The following is an 8,102-nucleotide window of genomic DNA, read 5'->3' as shown; positions in this document are numbered from 1 at the left end:
CATTTTTCTGTCACATCTTGGACATAAATCAAGTCTTCAGTTTCATATAGGTACAAAGCTCCTGTTACTATACTTTTCATGTTCGTCCTATCCAAAGGGGGACAAGACTTTTTAGCATGTTGTTATATAACATGCGCAAATATTCTCATAGAAATTCAAACACAACTCGAGTGTGTCAACACTATGACCATATACTTATAGAAAACTGTGGAAAAATATGGAAAATGATATAAAATCGGTAAAATTCAAGGAAAACCTGGTATGATCACGAAACATTGATGCGAGATACGTAAAAATTGAGAGAAATAACATGAAATATGTAAAATTGCGAAAACCTAGTAAAATTATGGAAACTGAGAATACATAAAATTAGAGACAAATACCATGGAAAGAGTACTGAGCACAGTCAATGAAATTGCATGTTCTGGAGGAGGAGAGTAGACTGATGTTACATATATACACCTTAATAGTGGAGAGAGGAGGCATTCTAGAGATGTGGCGTCAAGGTGAACGGCAATATTATCCTGCACATGAGCAACACAACCCAAGATCGCGCCATCACTTCTGTGTGTAAGGAGAAGGTTGCCAGCATGTGTCGACAGATGTGAAAATTACCGAACTATCAGTTTAATAAGGCACAGCTGCAAAATACTAAAGCGAATTCTTTACAGATGAGTTTGGATTCCGTAGAAATTTTGGAACACGTGAGGCAATACTGACCTTACAACTTACCGTAGAAGAAAGATTAAGGAAAGGCAAACCTACGTTTCTAGCATTTGTAGACTTAGAGAAAGCTTTTGACAATGTTGATTGGAATACTCTCTTTCAAATTCTGAAGGTGGTAGAGATAAAATACAGGGAGCGAACGGCTATTTACAATTTGTACAGAAACCAGATGGCAGTTATAAGAGTCGAGGGGTCTGAAAGGGAAGCAGTAGTTGGGAAGGGAGTGAGACAGGGTTGTAGCCTATCCCCGATGTTATTCAATCTGTATATTGATCAAGCAATAACAGGGTGTATACGCAGACAAGGAAAAAAAATTCCTGGTTAAAAATTCACTTTCTCCCGGGTGAAAACACGCTTTTTCCATGTTTAGAGACAGTATATTTTCCCTTATCAATCCTTTAAATCATTGTGATTTTATACCGGGTGTAGAATTTCCTGGCACTTTAGAAAACGAAACTCAGGGAAAAAGACACGTCTTGGAAATATCTTTGATGTGCGGCAATATGTACGCTGTGTACTTTCATATTACGAAAGCATACATTGGAATTCCACCAAATACCGCATGTTACTTTCCGAACCATTGTAATCGAGATTGCGATGGGCTTTTGTTAGCCAGTCATAGCTCATGTAACGTGATCTCGCCAGCTGATGACAGCGGATATTCAGAGGATAGGACACGTGATGCAGTCAGCCAACAGCAACATCACTGTTACGTAGCAAGAACACACAAACAGGGAAAGTTAATAGTTTAAATTAATATACGTAGTGTTGCTACAAGAAAAGAAAAGCATTCACATATAATACTGACCTCAAGCTGCAAGTGAAGCAAAGGTTTCGCATATAATGTTGGTCTTTTTTTTGCGCGTGTTACGATTCAACTTACGTAAAAGGATATATACTTTGAAAGTAACGCTTTTCAAAACACTATTCGCAATATTTTCCCGCGACCTGTTAGAAACAGGTTCGTGTCCGCAGTTGCCAGAGAGCGCAGATAACAGGCGACACCGCGCTTGCGCAGCTAACGTGACGTAGGAAGCCCGTACGTGCGTACGTGTAAAACATTAAAAGATCACACATTATGTCATAAAAGAAACAACACGTCAGAGATTACTGCAAGAGCATCGGAATTTCGTGAACCACATTAAAATGTGCAGATTTAAAGTGCATACTTAAAAGTGCACATTCTTTTGTCCAGATTCCCAATGAAGTAGCCCTCGACCTGATATTAAGCTTTCCAGTGTGGTTTTCGGGCTGAAAATTTCCTAGGAGCACCAGTACTGTATTATATCATGTTTGATTCTTTATTATGGCATAATGCCATACGTGCTGCCGGCCGCGGTGGTCTCGCGGTTAAGGCGCTCAGTCCGGAACCGCGTGACTGCTACGGTCGCAGGTTCGAATCCTGCCTCGGGCATGGATGTGTGTGATGTCCTTAGGTTAGTTAGATTTAAGTAGTTCTAAGTTCTAGGGGACTAATGAGCACAGATGTTAAGTCCCATAGTGGTCAGAGCCATTTGAACCATTTGAACCATACGTGCTAGAAAATGAAAACGTGCACTTGATATGTAGTGAACAGTTGAAACTAGCCAGTACTGTGGAATTAAACATTTCGATTTAAATACATTCACTGCCTCTGCGGAAAAGGTTAATAAAAGTCAAATTTCTTTAGCACAGACAAAAATAACTTCACTGTTCCGCAAGGCGATTAATGCTTGACTGTCAGAAAGCCAAAAAAAAGAAAAAAAATCTGTAGCTAATGATATATTTTAGCTTTCCGTTATTACGTGAATGTATTTTAATTCACTTGATAGCTCAAGGCCACAGATTTTTTTGTTTTCATTTGACGTGAGAGTAAACACAGGGGAAACCAAAATCACTAAATGTAAGCACGGGTCACGTGGATACTACCCACTATAGCTCAGACTGCTCTGCGAATCAGCCCCGGATCTACGATACTTGCGAACTGGGTCAATACTAAAAAAAAAAATCGAATTTTCAAAAATATGTTCATCTTGTAGCGCACACCTTTCTGAAAAGTCTTGAACATAAGTGTTCGAGGAAATGTAAGACATATTATTTGGTTTTAAGTATGCCAAAGTGCGGTGCCACGCCATTTCATACAGCATTCTTCTGCCGCACGTCACTATATTTCGCTCTGTGGAACTGAAAAATGTATATCTTGTTATGGATGCCATCAATCTATATTCAGGACAGTGGAAATTGAAATAACCTATGGTGCAAATCATGCTCACAGTCGGCCGGTAAAAAAAAAAAAAAAAAACTCGCTGTTAATAGCAGATGGAATTATTTGTAATCGAGAGAACAAGAACTCTTCATAAATTCTGAACTGTTTATTGCCTATTAGCTAATATCTTGCTGTTTCGTGTGACATAAAATTAAATGTAGGATACATAAAACCAATACAGACAAGAGATAAGCAAGAAATTACACACTTCTTCAATCCTTAGCTCCTAGCATTTTTATTTCTCTCTAATCTTGTTACAGCTTTACATGGAGTGCTTCCTTTTCTGCGAAAGAATCTACGTATTACCTCTTCAAAGTTCGTCAAAAGTTTTGCTACGTGAAAAATTGAAATGTTATCTAATACTGAAAAAGCTGTTAACACAAATAATACCCAAGACTGGTGTGGTTTCTCGATCTGATTACGTCTATTTTGTCACTGTCTGCTAGAAAAACAAAATAGGCCTTTCTAATATGACAGCAATTTTGTAACACACAGCAAATAAACGAGACTGTTTTGGCACAAATGGTCATTTTTATAACACGACAATATAATTCACGAAGAACCAATCCCAAATGCCTATTAGGCCTACTACAAGCAAAAAGCTTTACGTTAGGAAATAGTTTCACATTGAATTCATACGCACTAGTTTCTCAAGCATGAGATCGGAAAAGTATTAAGAAATTTTTAAATAAATTGGAAATCGTCTTATTCCTCCAAAATTTGTGTGATGTGCCCGTTTCCTCTCCTTCCACGTTCTAACAAATAATCTTGTCATCGCCAATTCTGTAGCTATTCCTGCCATTGTCAAAATTTGTTCGCCGATTAACTTCACTAAACCTGCCAGAATCACAGGTTTAGTTATCCGCGATTATTTTCCGGTTAGCCGTTATTACGTGTTCGTACAACACGTTTTCCGCGTTACTTCCAGAATAGAACTTGAGCGGCTGCTAGCCGGGGACTGTACTGCTGGCCCTTACTACTGTAGAGATCTGGCCAGAAATTTTCTGACATAATTTAATTTTCTTGGATACACCGAGAAGCTAATACGTAATCTTTCTCACCTGTTATTCCTGATGGTCGTTTATTTCCACTCTGGTTGTCTGACCCTGTGGATTTCCCTAGTAATTATAACAACGCTGATCATTCGCAAACCCACTCAACAACATAATCAGACAGCGACTGGCATTCATCCGTTAGGCTTTACTCCGCTCAGCTCGTACAGCCCCGTCCCCTTTTGTCTGCGGAAAGTTCATTTCTAGATGCGGCGAGGATTCTCCTGACAGAGACATCACGTACACTATGCATGCATTCAAAAATCAACTAATGATTCATTCAGAAATAAACTTAAAAATGGGTTCAAAGATGTTCAAAAATTAACGATAAGGCGTTTCAAAATCATATGAATAATTGATAGACAAATGTGCGCTGGATGCTAGGCACTTTGTAAAACAAGTTTTTTTCCTCAAGAATATGAATTTGGCGCCCCTATTCCCGGTAGCATCTAGTTGCTTGCTGCGACTGCTTGCAAAGCCAACAGCCACATTCCTGTAGCCAGAAGCGGGAGAATCTACTGCTCGAACGCGACTCAACTGCGCATGCGCATGAGCCCGCTCGTAACTGCTGAAACGAATCTAATGTAAACAGTTGTGACTTCACGCTCATTGGAGGCAATTTGTTGTTACGAAGCATTGCATAGTCTTCCTACAGCCTTTGATACATTCTGCAGTTGGCGGACGCATGCATGAGCACTGGGTGGCGTTGTTGTATATGGCGCATTTCCTTTGCAATTTAAGTTATTTTCGTTTTTTTTTCTCTAGTTTATGTTTTATTGTTGAAGTATTATTCTGCAGTAGCGGGGTGCAGTAGAATCCTTTGTTAGAATATCGGTTCTTACCAGTCAAAATTACAAAAAATTAACTGAAAACTAAAACAATGAAAAATTTCCGGAATTCTAAAAAAGTCCCGGGTTTTTCCCGGTTCTCTCTAGGATGAAAAAATTCCAGGGTTTTTCCCGGATCACCCGGTTGTTCCGGGTCGTATGCACCCTGAATAAAGGAAACAAAAGAAAAGTTCGGAGTTGGAATTAAAATCCATGGAGAAGAAACAAAAACTTTGAGGTTCGCCGATGACACTGTAATTCTGTCAGAGACAGCAAAGGACTTGGAAGAGCAGTTGAATGGAATGGACAGTGTCTTGAAAGGAGGATATAAGATGAACATCAACAAAAACAAAACGAGGATAATGAAATGTAGTCGAATTAAGTCGAGTGATGCTGAGGGAATTAGATTAGGAAATGAGATACTTAAAGTAATAAAGGAGTTTTGCCATTTGGGGAGCAAAATAACTGATGATGGTCGAAGTAGAGAGGATATAAAACGTAGACTGGCAATGGCAAGGAAAGTGTTTCTGAAGAAGAAAAATTTGTTAACATCGAGTATAGATTTAAATATCAGGAAGTCGTTTCTGAAAGTATTTGTGTGGAGTGTAGCCATGTATGGAAGTGAAACGTGGACGATAAATAGTTTAGACAAGAAGAGAATAGAAGCTTTCGAAATGTGGTGCTACAGAAGAATGCTGAAGATTAGATGGGTAGATCACATAACTGATGAGGAAACATTGAATAGAATTGGGGAGAAGAGGAGCTTGTGGCACAACTTGACTAGAAGAAGGGATCGGTTGGTAGGACATGTTCTGAGACAACGAGGGATCACCAATTTAGTATTGGAGGGCAGTGTGGAGGGTAAAAATCGTAGAGGGAGACCAAGAGATGAATACACTAAGCAAATTAAGAAGGATGTAGGCTGCAGTAGGTACTGGGAGATGAAGAAACTTCCACAGGATAGATTAGCATGGAGAGCTGCATCAAACCAGTCTCAGGACTGAAGGCCATAACAACAACAACAACGTCCATTTGGAGCTCCATCATTCATAAACCACACGATTCTTCTTCATAACCATCTGTTATATAATCACAACACTCTCATATCAGCTGTACACCAATAAAGGGTGTTAACCTCTTCGACATACGTGCATCTGGAGAAATGTTGTACATTTGGGTGGGCACTGTGAGTAAGATTAGCCAATGGCCTTGCTGCAGTGGTAACACTGGTTCCCATCAGATCACCGAAGTTAAGCGCTGTCGGGCTGGGCTAGTACTTGGATGGGTGGCCATTCGGTCTGCCGAGCACTGTTGGCAATCGGGGTGCACTCAGCCCTTGTGAGGCAAACTGAGGAGCTACTTGACTGAGAAGTAGCGGCTCCGGTCTCGGAAATTGACCTACGGCTGGGAGAGCGATGTGCTGACTACATGTCCCTCCATATCCCCATCCAATGATGCCTGTGGGCTGAGGATGACACGGCGGCCAGTCAGTACCTTTGGGCCTTCATGGCCTGTGTGGAAGGAGTTAATTAGTTGCGAGTAAGATTAGGGCGGAACACTCTTCGTTGAACAGCAGTTACAGGTTCAGTTCACTCTGTTGCATAGTATGCATATACACTCCTGGAAATTGAAATAAGAACACCGTGAATTCATTGTCCCAGGAAGGGGAAACTTTATTGACACATTCTTGGGGTCAGATACATCACATGATCACACTGACAGAACCACATGCACATAGACACAGGCAACAGAGCATGCACATTGTCGGCACTAGTACAGTGTATATCCACCTTTCGCAGCAATGCAGTCTGCTATTCTCCCATGGAGACGATCGTAGAGATGCTGGATGTAGTCCTGTGGAACGGCTTGCCATGCCATTTCCACCTGGCGCCTCAGTTGGACCAGCGTTCGTGCTGGACGTGCAGACCGCGTGAGACGACGCTTCATCCAATCCCAAACAAGCTCAATGGGGGACAGATCCGGCGATCTTGCTGGCCAGGGTAGTTGACTTACACCTTCTAGAGCACGTTGGGTGGCACGGGATACATGCTGACGTGCATTGTCCTGTTGGAACAGCAAGTTCCCTTGCCGGTCTAGGAATGGTAGAACGATGGGTTCGATGACGGTTTGGATGTACCGTGCACTATTCAGTGTCCCCTCGACGATCACCAGAGGTGTACGGCCAGTGTAGGAGATGGCTCCCCACACCATGATGCCGGGTGTTGGCCCTGTGTGCCTCGGTCATATGCAGTCCTGATTGTGGCGCTCACCTGCACGGCGCCAAACACGCATACGACCATCATTGGCACCAAGGCAGAAACGACTCTAATCGCTGAAGACGACACGTCTCCATTCGTCCCTCCATTCACGCCTGTCGCGACACCACTGGAGGCGGGCTGCACGATGTTGGGGCGTGAGCGGAAGACGGCCTAACGGTGAGCAGGACCGTAGCCCAGCTTCATGGAGACGGTTGCGAATGGTCCTCGCCCCAGGAGAAACAGTGTCCCTAATTTGCTGGGAAGTGGCGGTGCGGTCCCCTACGGCACTGCGTAGGATCCTACGGTCTTGGCGTTCATCCGTGCGTCGCTGCGGTCCGGTCCCAGGTCGACGGGCACGTGCACCTTCCGCCGACCACTGGCGACAACATCGATGTACTGTGGAGACCTCACGCCCCACGTGTTGAGCAATTCGGCGGTACGTCCACCCGGCCTCCCGCATGCCCACTATACGCCCTCGCTCAAAGTCCGTCAACTGCACATACGGTTCACGTCCACGCGGTCGCGGCATGCTACCAGTGTTAAAGACTGCGATGGAGCTCCGTATGCCACGGCAAACTGGCTGACACTGACGGCGGCGGTGCACAAATGCTGCGCAGCTAGCGCCATTCGACGGCCAACACCGCGGTTCCTGGTGTGTCCGCCGTGCCGTGCGTGTGATCATTGCTTGTACAGCCCTCTCGCAGTGTCCGGAGCAAGTATGGTGGGTCTGACACACCGGTGTCAATGTGTTCTTTTTTCCATTTCCAGGAGTGTAGTAGCCTCCTACTTATGGACACCCACAAGTTAAATCAGTGACAGAGTTTCAGGGAGGGTTGGCCGAAGACAGTGCAGGGATATCTCTCAAGCTACAACTTTATCCTAAGAATGCGAGATGCTCTGTGACTGCCAACCGCATAGGGAAAAATGGGCAATGCGTATGCGCAAATAACAGATTATGATGAAAGTACTAAAAATATGTAGATCAATATAGGAC

At 43.2% G+C, this 8,102-nt stretch overlaps 1 pseudogene; it reads left to right on the top strand.

Annotated features, from left to right (window-relative positions):
• Window positions 1-6,049: 6,049 nt before the first annotated feature.
• On the top strand, window positions 6,050-6,167 carry LOC126268337 (5S ribosomal RNA; annotated as a pseudogene).
• The last annotated feature ends 1,935 nt before the right edge of the window (window positions 6,168-8,102 follow it).

This window comes from Schistocerca gregaria, chromosome 4, assembly GCF_023897955.1.
Source record: "Schistocerca gregaria isolate iqSchGreg1 chromosome 4, iqSchGreg1.2, whole genome shotgun sequence".
Taxonomy (NCBI): domain Eukaryota; kingdom Metazoa; phylum Arthropoda; class Insecta; order Orthoptera; family Acrididae; genus Schistocerca; species Schistocerca gregaria.
Note: the sequence above shows the minus strand (reverse complement) of the source record. Positions and strands in the feature narration are given on the sequence as shown.